Below are 19,326 nucleotides of genomic sequence, written 5' to 3' on the forward strand. Positions count from 1 at the left end.
GATGAAAATCATATTTTATTTTGATAATGATTGTGATTTCTGATATGAGCTAGAAAAGGGCTAATATTGTGAATGAGACATAAGCTAAATATAAGGGCACTATTTTAAATATTTTCTGGATACTTTAATATCTAGATGGCATGGATAACGCTCTATCATAGCCAAAGGAGACCCATAAACCACCAGCTTAGAGGTTCTAATGCATAGTAGCTAAATTTCAGCTATAGGAACATGTAAATGAAATTACTTTTTTGCATGAGAGGGGTCCATATTCTGAGTTGTGATTCCCAAGATGCAACTGAACAAGAAGGTTTTCAACAGTCTTTCTCACAAAGTGGTGTTTGAACAGGAGCTAGTGCACATAACACAAATAAGGTACAGTCTGAAAGATGATTCTTCAACTTTCAGGACATTGATAATTTTTCTTGTACTTCTGAAATCTTATGCTACTTATGCTACTGGACTCTGGCAATTTCTTTGTCTTTTTTTCTTGTGTGCTTTTCTTGCTGTTCATTAAATCAACCCTTGTCAAATTAGTCATAGCGAATATGTCTAGAGTTTTACATTTCAATCTGATCCTTTGACCTTCAAAGATCGTATTTGTTCAGCAATGTTCTAGAAATGTCTATGAGGCAATACAGAATGTGTTCCTTCCTCCAATCTCTTAAACTCAAAGTCTTCTTTAACAACTCTACATGAGATCTTTCTTTTTTTTTTAAATTTTTTTAAATTCATATTTGCATACAATGTTTGGGTCATTTCTCCCCCCTTCTCCACCTCCCCATCCCCTGTCTCTATCCCCCACCCCCTCGCTACTAGGCAGAAACTATTTTGCCCTTATCTCTAATTTTGTTGAAGAGAGAGTATAAGCAATAATAGGAAGGAACAAGGATTTTTGCTGGTTGAGATAAGGATAGCTATACAGGGAGTTGACTCACATTGATTTCCTGTGCGTGGGTGTTACCTTCTAGGTTAATTCTTCTTGATCTCTTATTGGCCTCAGTTGCTTTAAAGTATCTGCTTTAGTTTCTCTGCATTGAGGACAACAAATGCTATCTAGTTTTTTAGGTGTCTTGCCTATCCTCACACCTCCCTTGTGTGCTCTCACTTTTATCATGTGATCAAAGTCCAATCCCCTTGTTGTGTTTGCCCTTGATCTAATGTCCACATATGAGGGAGAACATACGATTGTTGGTCTTTTGGGCCAGGCTAACCTCACTCAGAATGATGTTCTCCAATTCCACACATTTACCAGTGAATGATAACATTTCATTCTTCTTCATGGCTGCATAAAATTCCATTGTGTATAGATACCACATTTTCTTGATCCATTCGTTGGTAGTAGGGCATCTTGACTGTTTCCATAGCTTGGCTATTGTGAATAGTGCTGCAATAAACATGGGTGTGCAGGTGCCTCTGGAGTAACCTGTGTCACAGTCTTTTGGGTATATCCCCAAGAGTGGTATTGCTGGATCATATGGTAGATCAATGCTTAGCTTTTTAATGATGAAGCTGTTCTTCATTACTCAAGCCTCTCAGAGTTCTAACTTTCTTGGATTCTAACACATGTCTAGGTAGCACACATGACATGGAGCTTTGCCACAGACTTCCACCCTTCAGGGTGGTTTTAGTTTTCTCCCAAACAAGGTTGAATGTTGTTGGTGGGATTCTTTGTGCTTCACTCTCTGGTGGGTTTTGTGCTGGGGTACTTTTGCTGAGATAATTGCCTGTCATTAAGACATATTAAATCTTCAAGGGGACACTTTTCTTGACTTATGTTTCAGATAGTTTGTTGTTAGCATATGAAGGTACTACTAATTTTTATATATTGATTTTGTATCCTGAAATTTCATTTATTAGTTCTAACATTTTTTGGTGGACTATTGCACCAAAATCTCATTCAATCTTCAAAGAGATAATTTTACATTTCCCTTTCCTTTCTTCATGACTTTTATTTCATTTTCTTTCCTAGTTGATGAAGCAAGAGCTTCCAGGACTCTACAAAATAGAAATGGCAAGAGAGGGTACCCTTTTCATGTTCCTGATCTTAGAGGAAAAGCTTTTAACTCTCCACCTTCAAGTGTGATTTTTCCCTGTGGACTTGATATCTCTTACCTCTATAGAGTTGGGGTATATCCCTGGTTTATCTAACTTGCTCAGAGATTTTTTCTCTAGAAAGGGGACTGAATTTTGTCAAATTTTTTTCTGCATCCAATGTGTTAATTATATATTTCTCCTTTATTTAGTAAATGTGACTTTTATATGCTGCAACATCCAGAATAATCTCATTTATGATACCACCAAAAATAATAAAATAAAATATTTAAGAATCAGTTTAGGGAGATGGATATTGGAGGATTCTGGATGGGGGCTGGTTGAGGCAAAAAGCTCGTGAGATCCTACATCAAAAAACAAGCCAGGCATAATGGCGCTTGCTATAATCTCAGCTACTCAGAAGGTAGAAATAGGAAGGTAGTAGTCTGGAGCTGGTCCCAAGCTAAACCTCAAGCCTCTGCCTTTCAAACAAACTGAAACAAAATGTGCTATAGGGGGTCATAGATAAAGTGATAGAGTGTGTGCATAGCAAGTGAAAGGCTTTTCAGTTCAAGTCTTGAGTTGATATGTTGGAAGGGAAAACAATGTTAAAATACTACCCAAACTGTATGCAGATTAGATACAAATTTTATCAAATTTCAAATGGTAATTTTCACAAAAATAGATAAACACCCAAAGAACCCCAAACAAACAAACAAAAAGAAATAGTCAAAGCAAATCTTGAGCAAATATAAACAATGCTGGAGGCATATTACCTGATTTCAAAACATACTAAAAAGCTGTAGCAATCAAAGCATGATACTGGCATGAAAACATACCATAAAGTAACAGAGAAGAAAGTCCAGAAATAAATCTACATATTTGTATCAGTTGTTCTTCCACAGGGGAACACATAATGGGGAAGCAGTTGCTTCTTTAACAAGTGGTATTGGGAAAATTGGATATCCACCTGCAGAAAAATGATGCTGTAACTACATCTTAGACCCTGAGAAAAATTCAATTCAAAGTCAATTGCTGACTTGAACATAAAACTTAAAAATTTAACACTACTGGGAAAAAACATAGGGAAAAAGCTGTTTGACATTTATCTGGGAAATGATTGTTTGTATATGACCTCCAAAGCACAGAAAACAAAATCAAAAATAGACAAATAGGATTTCATACAATTAAAATGCTTCTGCACAACAAAGAAAGCAATTAACAAGTGAACAATTAATAAGCTACTAGATGAGAAAAAATCACTTGTAACCCATCTAATCAGTTACTAACCAAACAATGAAAAACTCAATAGCAGGGAAACAGATGAAAAATAGGCATGGCACCAGAATAGATAATTCTCAAAAATAGAGAGAGCCAGTTACAGTGTCTCATACCTGTAATATTAGCTATTTGGGAGGCTGAGATCAGGAGGATTGCAGTTTGAGGCCAGCCTCAGCATCGTTCATGAGACCCCTATCTCCAAAATAAGCACAGAAAAATAGACTGGAGGTGTGAGTCAAATGATAGAACACCTGCTTTGCAAGTGTGAAGCCCTGTCCCAGCAAAAAAAAAAAAAAAAAAAAAAATTAGAGACATCAGCGCCCATCAGGTATGCTCTGCTCAACAGTACTAATCACAAAAGCAGCACAAGTTAAAGCCTTAATAAGACATCAACTCATAGCTATCAGAATGACTTTTATCAAAAAGACAGAGAGATGAAAAGGTTTTGGTGAAGGCATGGAGAAAAGGGAACACTTGTGCACTGTTGGTAAGGATAACCATTTTGAAAACTGGAATTTTCTCAAAAATCCACAAGTAGAACTACTAACTGATTCATAAATCCCACTACTGGACATGAATCCAAATGAAATGAAATTATTATGCTGAAGATCTATCTGTGCTCCCATGTGCATTGCAGCATTCTTCACCATAGTGGAATATGTGGAGTCAATCTAAGTACCCATGAACCAATGAATGGGTAAAGAAAACGTGTTTCAAATATCCAATGCAACAATTCAGCTTTTAAAAAGAATGAAATTCTGTCGTTTGTGATAATGTGGACGAATCTGTATGACATTAGGTAAAATGAAGTAAGCCAGGCACAAAAGGACAAATACCACAGGATCTCACTTGCATGCGAAACCTAACCATTCTAACTCGTAGAAGTAGACAGTAGAATGCTCATTGCCAGTGGTTCAGGGAGCTCAGAGAAGATGGTCAAAGAGTACAAAGCTTCTCTTAGAGAGGATAAATAAAGTCTGGAGTTCTAATGTAAAGCATGACAACTATAGTTAATGATAATGTGTTGTATCCTTGAAAATTACTGAGAATAAATTATAAATGTTCTCAATACAAAAGATGATTACTATGTAAGAAGATGACTATATTAATTAGCTTGACTGTCATAATCACTGCACAGTGTATCCATATGTATATACATATATAAACATCATTGTGTACCATAAACAAATACAATTTAATGTTTCAATTTTACTTCAATAAAGAAACAAAAAGAGATGAAAACTTGTAGAAAAGGAAATAAAATTAGTTAATAAATATACGTTAGATTTCTACTTCACTAAGTTTCTTTCGTGTTTTGAAATAAAATAAGAGACACTAAAAATGTAGTTAGGAACTTTTTGTGGAATATTGCAGAATTGTATTTCAGTGAACACACTATACTTCTTTTGGATGACAAAGAAGGTAAGTGAGGACAGATGGAGCCAGTGGGGCATCCTGCAAAGCTACCCTCAGACTTTATCTCAGTCTGAAGGATATGTAGGATTTGTGTAAGTAAAAGAGAAATAGGATGTAAGGGGAGGAGAGCACTTGGAATAAGGGTGCAGTAGCAGAAATGAGCATTGAGAGTTCCTAAACAGGGAGCCTGGAGATTTCAGTCACAGAATGTCACCTTCTGTAATAGAATTACCTTCAAACAAAGAAGGAATGACCAGAACATGGGTGTATATGGTTATTAACATTGAGGGACCTAAGTTAATGAGAAAATAGTTGACTGTAGGGGAAGAGGAATGTGATCCTGTAGCTGGAGGTTCCACAGACAGTTATAGCTTCTGTTACACACAGTTGCAATTGCTTGGGAAAAATGTATTCAGTGAGCTGGCTTCCATGGTTGTGTTTATATGCTTGAACTCTATATTGTGACTTGTAATGCGGGAGTTCTTCTGAATTATTTTTATCATACAATTATGATAATGGTGTTATGCATATTCTTCATTGGTTATAGAAACTTTTCATCAAAGTCTATGGGATTCCTGCTTGGAAAAAGTGCTTTGAAAGAAACATGGAAAGGTGTTCATGTGTGTTCTGTTTTTAATTTTGTCATAAATATGTGTAGTCATAACAAAAATCATTTATTTAAATATTTGAAAAAGAAAAAAAAGGTTTGTTGCACAATATTTCCCTTGCTTTTCTCTAATTTTGTGTTCTAGAACAAAAAACTTTCATTAATATATTTACACATTAAGATCTCAATAAAAGCCTTATTTGAATACACTGAATATATAAAGAAAATTGAATTGTCAAAAGCCCAGGGTACACAGTATTATCTAAACACTTTTGTTTAATTGTCCTGACTATAGAGGGGAGATGTTCCTGGCATCTGGTGAGTAGAGTCCAGGGATGCTCCAGACACTCTATGTTGTACAGTACAATCCCAAGATAACACAGTACCAAAAATCAGTATTGCCAAAGCTGAGATACCACCCACCAAACTAGAGGCAATTGTATATGATCAGCTAAATAAGTTTGCATAATTCATGGACTAAAGACTGGACAAATTAAAAAAATTTAACCAAGATATTACTAAATACATTACATCAAGTCATCAGTATTATAATCCCCACTCAAAATGCAGAATTTATAAGAGTAAGATATTTCAACAATACTAGTGACATTTTACACACACAAAAAAAAACTTTTGTAAAGAAAAATCTAAAAGCAAACTCCAAATGTTAATTCATTCAGTTGAGGGATCTGGTAAGCAGTATGCCTTTGTGTCCCATTTTGCTAACTAAAGGACACACACAGTAAGGTCGGAGGTGACAGGGTAGGGTCACTGAGTGAATTTGTGATAGAGGCAAAACCAGATTTTGAGGACATCATTTTATATTATGATCAAATAATATACCTTTCAGATATTTTAATGCAGTCACCAATGATTAAATTGTTCTCAGAACATAAAAATTTGCTCTTTTATAAATTTAATATGCAACAAGGCAGTAGGTGACTTGGAGTGTATCACCTTTGTTTATCATCTATGAATTTGAGTTCTTGGTAATGGAAACTGAGCTTATAGATTCCAATTACAGGGAATTTCCTAATTGATAGCCTTCAGGGAATGTAAAGTTAATTAATCTTCAATTCATTCAAAGTAATGAATAGAATTCTATATTTATAATTTAAGAATGGGATGCTGGCTACTGGGTTTGGATGTGCAATAATGACAGTTATTCCTTCACATAAAGCAAAAACATTCTCATTGGAAATAATCAAAGAATTATTGAAAATGATCCCTATGGACTATGAGAAGAACTATTGTACCAGAGCATAGCTGTGTGTGCTCTATTAGTTTGTATATAGAAATACATTCTAGGTGATTTTTTTAAACCCTTGGAGAGATTTTGAAATAATTTACTATTATAAATAATTATAGGATCTCTAACATCAAAGTCTGTGGGAGGCGTACTTCACATACAATGTAAACATTTTAAAGGAGTTTTTAATTTTATTGACCTCTCTGTAAATTAATTCAAGTATTTTGCGCATGGACTGAGACATAATTATAAGGAGAAATATATGTTCTCACATCAATTTAGCCTTTTGTAGCATTAGTAGAAAAGACTCAATAAGGGCAGAAAATAATAGGTAGAACAAAGAGTGAATGATAAGCAACAATGGTTTCACATTGCTACTTTAACTCTTCTCTTTGTTTTGAATTCTACCGAGTTCTTTTTCAGGGAGGACACTATGTTCTCACTTGTTATAATTATTTGCAAAAGCAGTACTTACTGTTTTTTAGTAACTAAAGTTTTGTAAGCCTTCTTTTAGATTTATATTGTTAAGGTTTCACACCATTTGGGTATTGTTAGAACTGGGAGGAAGCACTAAAACTCAGTGGATTATGACTTATTAAGGGACATATAAATATTAAGTAAAAAACAAGGGTTTGGATATAATTCATCATTGCAGGTCTCAATCCCCTTCCAGTATAAGTTGCATATATTTTATTCTCAGAAAAATGTGCTTTATGAAAAGACCCCAGTGTCTGTCTTCTACAATAAATGTCACATGGAACACACCCAAAGGGAATGTGTGGTAAGTACTCTCTCGGTGTGGTGACACTTTCCTCACTCAACCTCTCTGGCAGGATAATTTCATCTATATACCCAGGTCTCCCCAGTCTGAATTAGCTATTTAACTTATGATTTTGTGGAAGCTGTATGTTTATTAAATTTGTATAAGAATTTCAAAACCCTGATATGTGCCAGGTGTTTTGCTGGCTGAGAATGTAAAAAATTTTTTGAAAAATGTTTTTATCTCTGGGATTTAAAAATTAGGCAGAAAAAACACATATGTGTTATAAAAATAAACTTGCTATTATAGACATGTTTTTCTATAACATTGATAATAAAGGTGGATATAAAAATAACCCAGAAAAACAGAAAACATTTCATAGCAAAAGGGATGATTTTGGAGCTTAGTTCTGAGTGCCAGTTGTGCCCAGGAAAGGAGAGACTTCCAGGCAGAGGCAGCTGCTGGAATGATGTCTCAGACGAGTCAGGGAACCAAGCACCCATGAGCCACAGAATGTCTTCATCCATTGCCTCACTGGTTCATTGTTCAGCAAGTTAATACAGAGATCAAATCCCTCACACTTGGCAAAATGCCTTCTGGAGACTACTTCTTAATGCTAGAATTCTGATCAAGAGGATGTTGAATCAGACCTGCATCTCATGGAAAAAGTAGACTGATAGTAAAGTAAAACCAGCATAGTTTGTAGGGAAGATAATTATACATTAAATTGGAGAAGCTTGAACAATAATCTCAACAAAGTGTTCTAGGCAATTCTGTGATCCAAACCCTCATTTGATGGAAAAAATAAAGTCCTGAATGTGTGACTATTCAACACATTAATGATAGATGTAGCTATTATCTTTCCTTGACCATTCAAGAATCACTAGGTAGAATTTTTAGAAATACTAAGAATAATTTAGATTGGAATCAGAAAGAGATCTCAAAGATTATATGATGTGCCAAAGAAATAAATAATATTAATGTTTTATATTGAATGAAGTTGGATTTCTCCTTTACTCACTTCCAAATCTCTACTGGTATTTGGGTTTTATATGCCTGCAGTAAAGAAACTAAGGTATTAGTATGTAATTTCTTATAACCACAGTAATAACCCCAATTAGAAATAAGGATTCACTCTTCTTATGTATGCATGTGTACCTGTGTGTGTGTCAGTGTATGTGTGTGAATCTGTGTGTGCACATGTACGCCTGTGTGTCTATGTGTTTCTGTGTATTTGTGTGTATCACTGTATGTGTATAACTGGGGGGCATGTGTATGAGTGTGTGTGTGTCTGTTAGTGAGCCTGTGTGTCTATTTGTGTATGTGCATCATTGTATGTGTATGTATCTGTGTGGGCATGTGTGTGCCTGTCGTGTTTCTGTGTGTGTGTTCCTGTACATGTTTGTGTGTGTGTGTGTGTGTGTGTGTGTGTGTGTATAGGAAAAGAGAATTTGAATCTGGATGTGCAACAGCATTCTAAGTTCAAACAATGAGTAATGGCTGAAATGTAAATAAAATCTTTTGATATATAAGGTTTCACATTTATAATTTCAGAAAAGTTTTAAGTCTGGTTTGAATCTTGCATCTTACCTTGCCAATGAGAGTAACTTTATGCCAATATAAAGTAGAGAAGAAAAAATCAACAGCACAAGATCCAGATACCAGGAAGCATCGGGCTGATTGTTTTCAAAGTTATGTTTATACACCTCCGCTTCCTGATTCCCTGAATTCTTGCATTACTTTCCACTATTTATACTCTTTAAAATTCATGGAAAAGCTGAGTTTACATATTTGTCCCAACACTTGTACTGCTACACAATTTTTTGAAATGAGCAATTGCCGTGTAGATGAGTGTGGTCTTTAAAAATATAACATGCAGATTGTGGCATTCATCTTCTCTGAAGCAAATTCTTGCAATGCTGCCTACTTATGATGAGAAGTCTTTGTTTCTGTGTTTTGTTACATGTATCACACAGGTTAGGCTAGCTTTTGTTTTGTTTCACCATTCATTTAGCTAAGCAACCATTCAGTCCAAAGTAGTTCATTACAATGTCCAAATGACCCCTAAACCTCATTCTCCGAAAAAAAAAATGAATATTAACTTCCATTAATGTTCTTCAGTGTTTCCTTGGCCATTAAATGTTGCAATCTAATGCTTTATCAGCAGCCCACTGGCCAAAACAGTCCTGTGTCCTCTCTCTCTCTTTCTGCAAAGGTAGCCAGAAAGTAACATCTCAGAATTTGTTCAGAAGATTCAGAGTCAGAAATATTTGACCAATAGCACTACTGCATACTTCAGGCAATTATTGAGTTCATACTGTGCTACTTGGTTCATTTTATCTAGTCATTACTCGAGATGTATGAATGAAGAAATATGTGAATGGATACAAAAATAAAAGCACTGTGAGTAATAAGTTATACATATTTATTACCTAATGCAAACTCCTATGTTCTAAGTGGTTCTTGATACGTAGTAACTCACTTAATTCTCTTAGGAGTTTGTTAATTCAATACTCTCATACACTGCTCATTCAGATGAAGCAACAAATCCAACAGTGGTTATCATAGTCACACAGTGAGTAAACTGCAAAGCTGCCATGCGAATCCTTCTATTTTTTTTAACCTTTTTATTATTCATTTATTCACATGTGCATACATTGTTTGGGTCATTTCTCCCCCCTGGCCCCCTCCCCCACTGTCTTCGCCTCTCCCCGCTCACATTCAGGCACAATCTGTTCTGCCCCTATCTCTAATTTTGTTGAAGAAAAGACACAAGCGTAATAGTGAAGACAAAGCATTTTTGCTAGTTGAGTTAAGGATAGCTATACAGAAATATTCCTAGCATTGCTTTCGTATACACATGTGTTACAACCCATGTTGATTCATTTCTAACTGATCTTTACACTGGTTCCTGATGCCCTTCTCATGTTGACCTCTGTCACATTAAGGTTTCTGTATTAGTTCCTCTGGAGTGGAGACATCAAACGCTTTCATGTTTTGGGTTTTCTACCTATTCCTATATTTTCTGTATGTGCTCTCCTCTTGTCATGTGATCCAAGTCCAACCACATTGCTGCATTGGCAATAGATCTAAAGTCTGCATATGAGGGAGAACATACAATTTTTGGTCTTCTGACCTTGGCTGACCTCGCTCAGAATCATGTTCTCCGGTTCCATCCATTTACCTGCAAATGATAAGATTTCATTCTTTTTCATGGCTGAATAAAATTCCATTGTGTACAAGTTCCATGTTTTCTTGATCCATTCATCAGTAGTGGGGCATCTTGGTTGTTTCCATAACTTGGCTATTGTGAATAGCACTGCAATAAACATGGGTGTGCAGGTGCCTCTGGAGTAACCTGTGTCACATTCCTTTGGGTATATCCCCAGGAGTGGTATTGCTGGATCATATGGCAGATCTATGCTTAGATTTTTAAGAAGCTTCCAAAGTTTTTTCCAGAGTGGTTGCACCAGCTTGCATTCCTTTTTCCCCACATCCTTGCCAACACATGTTGTTGGTGGTGTTTTTGATGGCTATTCTAACAGGGGTGAGGTGGAATCTTTGTGTGGTTTTGATTTGCATTTCTTTTATGGCTAGAGATGGTGAGCATTTTTTCATGTGTTTCTTGGCCATTTGAATTTCTTCTTTTGAGAAAGTTCTGGCACAAAAAACAGACATGAAGACCAGTGGAACAGAATAGATGACCCAGATATGAATCCACACAACTATACCCACCTCACTTTTGACAGAGGTGCCAAAAATGTACGATGGAGAAAAGACAGCCTCTTCAACAAATGTTGCTGGGAAAAGTGGTTACCCATCTGCAAGAAAATGAAACTAGATCCATGTCTATCACCCTGTACTAGTATCAACTCAAACTGGGTCAAGGACCTTAATATCATACCTGAAACTCTGAAGTTACTATAGAAGTTACTATAGGAAGGAGCAGGAAACACTCTGTAACTAATAGGTATAGGCAAAGCCTTCCTCAATAGAACCCCAGCAGCCCAGCAACTAAGAGCAAGGATGGAAAAATGGGACTTCATAAAATTAAAAAGCTTCTGCACAGCAAAAGAAATGGTGTCTAAACTGAAAAGACCACCCACAGAGTGAGAGAAAATATTTACCAGCTATACATCAAACAAAGGTCTGATAACCAGAATATACAAGAATATATATATATATATATTCTGATATAACTGAACTAAAGCCTTCTATTTTTATTCTCAATTTTTATCCTAAACTGTTTCAAACTCTAAGCAAGAAGTGAATATCTATTAGAAATCTAGTCCTACAAAGAAAAAGACACCCGACTCAAATCACAAAGCAAGTTAATCAATTTCTGTAATTTACTAGACTCATAAAATAAGAGTTTCAGTATATGAAATGAAGTAAATTATCCAAGTTGAGTTAAATTGTCAACCTTTGTTTTAAGTAAACATATAAATACTGGTGATACGTCTTTTTAAGTAGTAATGACGAAAGTCAAGGTAGAGGGAAATGTGAGAAAATGGTTCTGATCACCTGACATAAACTAGAAAAGACAGAGCTCAGGCTGGATTTGTACTGCAAGGGTAGCTTTGTACACATTGAAGGAAGTTAAGGTCTTAGGGAAAAATGAGGAAAGAATTTAAAGTACATATTTACTTTTAAATGAAGCAACTTCTTCCTGGGCATACTGTGACTTCTTATTGTCATACCTCCCCTTGACATACTTCTATGTATTGTTACATGAATAAATAAGTAAGGATCCAAAGGGAATGTTTTTTATAAGAAGAGAGCTTGTGCAAATGGGAAAAAAAAACATGCTGATGACAATGACAATAAGTAAAATATATTTGGGAAGAATGAAGCCCAAAAGGAAGTAGATATTACTCTAAATAACTGGAGAAGCTTCCAGGGTAAAATGGTGGATTATGGGTTTCTTCCACATGACTCAGTAAATGAGAAGAGTGAGGGTAGCAAAGGAACAACTATATTCTGAAGAGAGGAAGAGCATTAGGAATCAAGAAAGTAGGGATGGGAGAGCTAAAATGCTTGGAGAAACAGAAAAACAATGCAGAGAAAACTAGGAAAAACTCTGCATCTCCAATCATGTCTGTAATAAGGGACAGGAAGCTGAACCACAAAGTAAGCCAGGTAGCTCTAGTCGTAACAGACTTGCTATCCTAGCCATAGGATTTGTCCACGGTTCTCTCAGGCTTTAAATCAAATGCAGGGATTTGTTGACAGTGATTCCTCCTGCATGGCAGGCTAGCTATGGAGAAGAAATCCATTTTTTCCTTCCCCATATCTCAGATTGCTCTAGTCAGGCAACATTGTGAGAGTGGATCTATTATTGGAGACTGTAGTATTCTGGTGACCTGCCAACAAGAAACAATTATAGCTCAGCAGTTCTAGGGAACCCTGCCACAGTGTCTGGGTGAAAGGTGGCCACACAGGAAGTCACGGGGAAGGGAAAGATCAGGTGCAGACCTCCTGAGAAGTCTGAAGAACAGGGAAGTAAGTCTTTAGAGCGTCTGGTGGTTGCTGACCCTGTTGCAAGAGGACCTACACTGCTTGAGGATGATTATAGAGACCAAAAGCTCTGAACCCAGAGCTGTCTCCTTGCCTCTTGGGGTCGGCTGCTGGGTAAGACTCAGAGTTCTGAGAATAGGTGAAAAGGATTGCTTGATTTCATTAGCCTTCTGCCTCCCAAAGGGTGGGTTCTGAATTTACTGAGACTGACAGAACACTGGGTTCCCTTGGGACAACTCTTGCACTGCAGAACTCACTGCTCTGTTTGTCTCCTTCAGTCTCCAATGCACACCTCAGCTTGGGTGTTTGCTATCCTTTGCTGCACAGATCAGGGATGGGGGTTGTGAAACCAATGGTAACCTACCTTGCCAGAGACCACAAAGCTTGTTGAGACCAGCAATGTCTCCGGTTTGAAAAGAAGTGAGACTTCTAAAGTGAATGTAGCCTTCACACTGACAACATGCCCTCGACAATCTCACCCTCAGCCTATACACAGAATCGTTTATTCACAGCTCATTCTACAAAATTTGGGAACTTTGTTTTCTATGGTTATTGGTAGTGAAGTAGAAGTCTTTACTTGTTTATTGTATTTCTATATCTGGCTTGTTTTTATGGTGTTGTTGCTCTTAGGGTTTTTTGTTTTGTTTTGTTTTTCTCCTGTGGTTCTCTCTCTTGAAGAACTAATCCTTCAAGAGAAGGCTACTCACCATGAAAGTCCCACTTACCTTCCCTTCATGCTGTTCTGCAAATACACACTATGCACTCACTAAGCATTTTTATTACTAAATATATTTATTGTATTATTTACAAGAAATGGCCTTTCCAAAGACAGCTAATTTCCTTATTGCTTTGCATTCTTTTCCTCACTTTTGGTCTTAAAAGCTAAATGGAGTTCCACATACAGCAGTTCTTAGAACCCATTCCTCCATCTTTATTTCTTTTCCAGAGCACTTGTACAGTCTAACAAATTTCTAATTAATTAGTTATTTACTTATTTAGGTAGTAATTTTTCAGAGCTGGGGATTAATCCAAGGCCTTATAAATAATAGGCAAGTGCTCAACCAGTGAGCTACATCACCATCCCTCAAAATTTTGTTTTTCTTTTGTATTCACAAGGAGAACTCAAATTATATGATGACAAAGATATGTTTATTTTGCAACTGTATATCTATCATCTAAAAATAGCATATGCTTATTCGGAACTTAATTTTAAAGTATATTAGTTTTACTATTGTTTACTATTGAATTGAATTTTTAAAAAATGTATAATTAACTTTTTTCAAAAAAGATGTAGTGTTTGTAAAAAACAAAATTAAAAAAGACAAAATGAAACAGACATTTGCTTCAGCCACGCCAACTATGAATATTAGTTTTACCACTTAGGGACTGCAGAAATTGCCAATCTTCTCAGATTTCTCACTTGAAAAATGGGTTTGATTATATCCTATTTACGGGAATTTTATGGTAAACTAAATAATGGATGAAATGGTTTATTATAATGCCACATCTAACCCTAGTGACTTAGAAATAATGTATGAATTATCACCTAATGGAGGATATCCAGTAAAGAGAAATCTCAGTAAAGAGGAATCATGCTTAATGTTGGGAAATGCATACAATGGTACTATCTGTGATATATAAACATTAAAATTGATTCCTGCTTTTAGAAACAGAAAAGTATGTAAGAAGGTAAGTTTGAAGGCAAGTGAAAGAATGAGAAGGAAAGAGCAGTTATAATTCAAACAATTTGGCTGACTCTGTGAAACTTTCCCTGGATGTGCTCACACGTCTGTCCCTGAGATTGGAAGCTGGACAGTGTGAGCCACAGTCACACTCAATTATCCTAGTGACCAGCCAACAAGGCCAAATGGGATTCTACTTTTTTACAGACAGGTGTGTTGAGGTCATATGGGCCATAAATGTAAGCCATTACTAAACTTGGTGCTTATCAAAAGAAACACTGATCTTCCCAGCACTGGAGAAGAAAATTGAAAAGACAGAACATTAACAAAAAAGAATAACAGTAAAAAACACTACTTCGAGAGGTTGCACATAGGTTTTCCACATCGCCATTTCTCAGGAGATTGTCAGTAGTAATATTGAATGTGTTTATTGTGTAAACCATAAGTAAGTAAAAAGTAGGTGCTTATGTGACTCTGTTGTAAGAAAAGTACTTCCACGATGCCTAGATGAACAGGGATCTCAGTGTTGAATCTCAGTCTCATGAGAGGAGTTAAAACATGTTCTTTAATATGCTTTCCCCAAGAATTGTATCTGTTGTTTCCATGTTTTAGTTTCTGGATGAATCAAATACTCATGTTAGCCAACAGTATGTAAAATACAAAAGCAGTATAAATCCAGCATCTGAGAGAAATCTTATATTGTTCTTGGTGAAAATAAACAAAAAGGATAACCTTCTCATGGTCAAATGGCCTGAGAACTCTTTTAAGACAATCAGTTCTTTAGACATGAAGTAGAGAGTTATTACCTCTAGCTTCATCTTACAGTGAGGAAAGGATCTGATTTTTGGACTGCTCCTTTTCCCCAGTACCCTCTGTTTCTTCATCTCAGGTGCTTTGGTGATTCGGGAGCAGGTGAGACCCTTGGTGGCAGAAGAACAAGTAGTCCTTACCATTGAACAGAGTTTGGGCAAATTGTTTAAGTGCCAGGTCATTGTCAAGTTGATATGAAAGAGTGGGCAGAGCAAGAGAAGGTGTAGCAATGTGGACACTGATTCTAAAAAGATGTCTTTCCTAACTTCAAGCTGGAATAGAATGTTGGAAACACTTAAGAGTGTCTGAGTTCTTACACCTACTTGCCCCTTGAACAGCTGCATACATTTTAAATCAAATACAATCAATACAGGGTAATAATTGTCACTGAAAAGCCAAAATGCTAAGTAAAGTACTACAAAGTAAATGTTCTTTGAAATTCATGCAATGACAAAATGCATATGTGACACATTAACGCAGTATTGTGTATACATGCACATATATGCTGTAAGTCATAGGGTAAATAGGTGTGGAGCTGGCTTGTAACATTATGGTTTCTTTGGAAAACACCTTTGGTTTTTTTGCTGTTGTTTGCTTATTTATTTAATTTTTTAATTATTCATTTATTCACATGTGCATACATTGTTTGGGTCATTTCTCCCACTTGCCCCCGCCCTCACCCCCTCCCCCTCACCTCCCTCCCTTCCAGGCAGAACCTGTTCTGTGCTTTTTTCCAGTTCCGTTGAAGAGTAGAAATAAGCAATAATAAAAAAGACACAGCATTTTTGCTAGTTGAGATAAGGACATCTACACAGAGAGATTCCTAGCATTGTTTTCATGTACAACTGTCTTACAACCCAGTTTGATTCATCTCTAACTGATCTTTACACTGGTTCCTGATCCCCTTCTCCTGTTCACCTCTGTCGCTTTAAGGTATCTGTATTAATTCCTCTGGAGTGGGGACATGAAATGTTTTCATGTTTTGGGTTTTCTATCTAACCCTGTATCTCTCGTATATGTTCTCGCCTTGTCATGTAACCCAGGTCCTACAACATTGCTGTATTTGCCTTAGATCTAAAGTCTGCACATGAGGGAGATCATACGATTTTTGGTCTTCTGAGCCTGGCTGACCTCACTCAGAATGATGTTCTCCAGTTCCATCCATTTACCTGCAAATGATAAGATTTCATTTTTCTTCATGGATGAATAAAATTCCATTGTGTATAAATAACACATTTTCTTGATCCATTCATCAGTAGTAACATCTTTGTTTTTAATAAAATAAAAAAACTTTCTTTTGTCTGGATATAATAATCATTACTTCATGATGTTACAATTTATTTCACCCAAGGGCTCCAGGACCCCTCCTAAGGGAACTAGGCACATATTACAATTTCACCTTGCTTACTGAGAAGACTCAGCACAATGGTGTGTCACTGCCATGAACAATGTCAGTTCCATTGTCTCTCAGCCTCTCATGGAATTAATTAATCTTCCAATAATGTTAGACTCAAAGAGAAAAGAAACATACTTTAAAAAATAATAAAACATTGACCCACACTCATATTATTTTTCATATTTGTCTTACAAACTAGATATGACATTTACAGATTTCATTTATCCCCCAATTTAATAAAGCATTCACATTAGAAATTCTTATTATGATAAAAAGATCATTTTTGCTAATTGAGGTAAGACACTATAGTAGCTTAGAAAACTTCTGTGCCAATAAGATTAATGAAATTGCTCTTGAGGAGTTATATTTTACATCTGATTTCATATTTCAAGACTTTCTCAATGAAATTGGCTTCAGGGTCCAGACCAAAGAACAATGCTATAATTATGTCCTTCTGGTCATTTCACTAATGTAATTTATTGAATTGACTTTGAGGTGAATTTGTCTTATTCTAAATCAAATCCCAGGAGAATTTTGTTCTGTTGAAACTTGAACACATATAATTTTATTCCATTTCATATATTTTTGAAGCCTTCTTCTTCCTCTCATTGTATTTCTTCTTCCTCTTCTTTTTACCTTAAATACATTTGTTTAAAAAGTAAGAGGGAATAGAGGATGGATATGATACATTTAGGAGTGTGGAACAAACTCAAGTCTAGACTACTTTTTCTGCCTAATCGAAAGGCTTCCAAGTGTGGAGAAGGCAGATTTCACTACTGTTTGGAATTTTTTCACAAGTCCAAATTGCTATGATCCACATTTTAAAAAGTGAGGCATGGCAGTAAGTCAAATTTGTTGTCATCATTCATTTCTGTTAACTTCACAGAACACACTGTTTTACAGCATAGGTGAAATGGGACATTTAGAAATGACTAGATTGCAAATCACTTGCTAGGTGCCTGAGTGAGCCTATTCTTTGGTTAATATTGATTTGTAACATGAATGAGAAATATAAGAGTTGTGATGAAAATATTTTATGGTGTAAAAGTCCAGACTACATTCAATTCAACCAAATCTGTTCATGATTTTAAGTTATAAGTTATTTTTTAAAGTCATGTTTCTTTTTCTTAAAAGAAACACCAAGTTTTACAGTTAGGATTTGGATATAATGTTTTCAGTGTGCTGAGCACAAATCCCATACCATTTTCATATGGAAACCAACAAAGCACATAAAATGAAACAATTACAATAAGTCAACAGTAAATCAAATAGAGCTTTTCTCTATATTTTGTGATTGTAGCCTGAACACTGCATGCATGTGTTTAATGCACATATGAAAGCTTTGGATCATGATGTGGAAGTGCTTTATTACACAATATTAGAATAGAAATAAGAGTGCTTATTGCACCCAGTATCATTCAGCCCAAGGCATGAATGTCTCCATCCAGGTCCTTCTTTTAGGCGTGGAGAGTGAAAAACCTACTGATAAGGCATTGCCCCTTGGCAGCATAAGTTTTGGGGTTCTCAAGGTAGTTGTATGAAAATTCATTTCTCTTGGTCCCAACTGTGCCTTTCAAAAGAAAGTACTGTATTTTTGATCAGTGAAATTCCTGAAAATCACACAGTAGCCCATGTGAGATCACATTTAGAAACCTACCAAAGAATAGCTTGCTCTTCAAAAACATCTCCTTAGTGTTCTTAGCACAATAATGAGCACAGTCCTCAGGAGGTGAGCTCCTCTCACTTTCAGTTTTTTTATCTTGATATCTGTTTTTAAATATTTTATTAGTATGCAAGAGTTGTATAAAGTGAGGTGTTTCACACATTACACGCATATAATGTACTTTGATAATATTCAGTCCATCTATTATTCATTATTACCACCATCCAAACCCTCCTTTTTTAACTTTCTTACTTTTTAAATGTGTTTCATCATGGTGCTTTCATAGATGTATACAATGTATGTATGATCCAAAGCTGTCATATGTGCATTAAACACCATGCATGCAGTGTTCAGGCTACAACCACAAAATACAGAGAAAAGATCTATTTGATTTACTGGTGATTTATTATAATCGTTTCATTTTATGTGCTTTGTTGGTTTCCATATGAAAATGGTGTCTGTGTTTTCTGTTTGCCATGTTTACACTGCTTAATTGAGCAATATCAGATTTTCCCCCAAGAAGGTTAATGATATTAGATAGAAACAATGCATGGCATTACCTTAATTTAAAAACCAATAAAGCAAATTGAATTTATTAATATTTATTAATAATCTAATTTAATTTAATTTAATTATTAATAAATGAATCACAAGACCTGGAATTTAAAGCTAGTTATATTAAAGTACATTTATTTCCATTAGGGTTAAGTCGTAAACAACTTCCTAATTTCATAGCTTCCACCACTGCTGGGAATCTTTAGCATCATTACCAGAATTATTCTTCTCATTATTATCAGGGATTAAGAACAGACCACATTAAACTCAACCTAATCTGCTCATGATTTTAAAATGTAAGTTATTTTTAAAATCATGCTTCTTTTTCTTAAAAGAAACACAAGGTTTTATAGTTA

General features: G+C 35.7%; 1 long non-coding RNA gene across 1 annotated transcript; it reads left to right on the forward strand.

Moving 5' to 3' along the window:
* The first annotated feature begins 12,783 nt into the window (after positions 1 to 12,783).
* Positions 12,784 to 16,600, forward strand: LOC141411577 (uncharacterized). The gene is made up of 3 exons (XR_012436416.1): positions 12,784 to 12,978; positions 16,094 to 16,289; positions 16,400 to 16,600. It is a non-coding gene; the product is annotated as an uncharacterized lncRNA (long non-coding RNA).
* Positions 16,601 to 19,326: the final 2,726 nt, after the last annotated feature.

The sequence above is a fragment of the Castor canadensis genome, chromosome 10 (genome assembly GCF_047511655.1).
Source record: "Castor canadensis chromosome 10, mCasCan1.hap1v2, whole genome shotgun sequence".
In the NCBI taxonomy this organism is placed as follows: domain Eukaryota; kingdom Metazoa; phylum Chordata; class Mammalia; order Rodentia; family Castoridae; genus Castor; species Castor canadensis.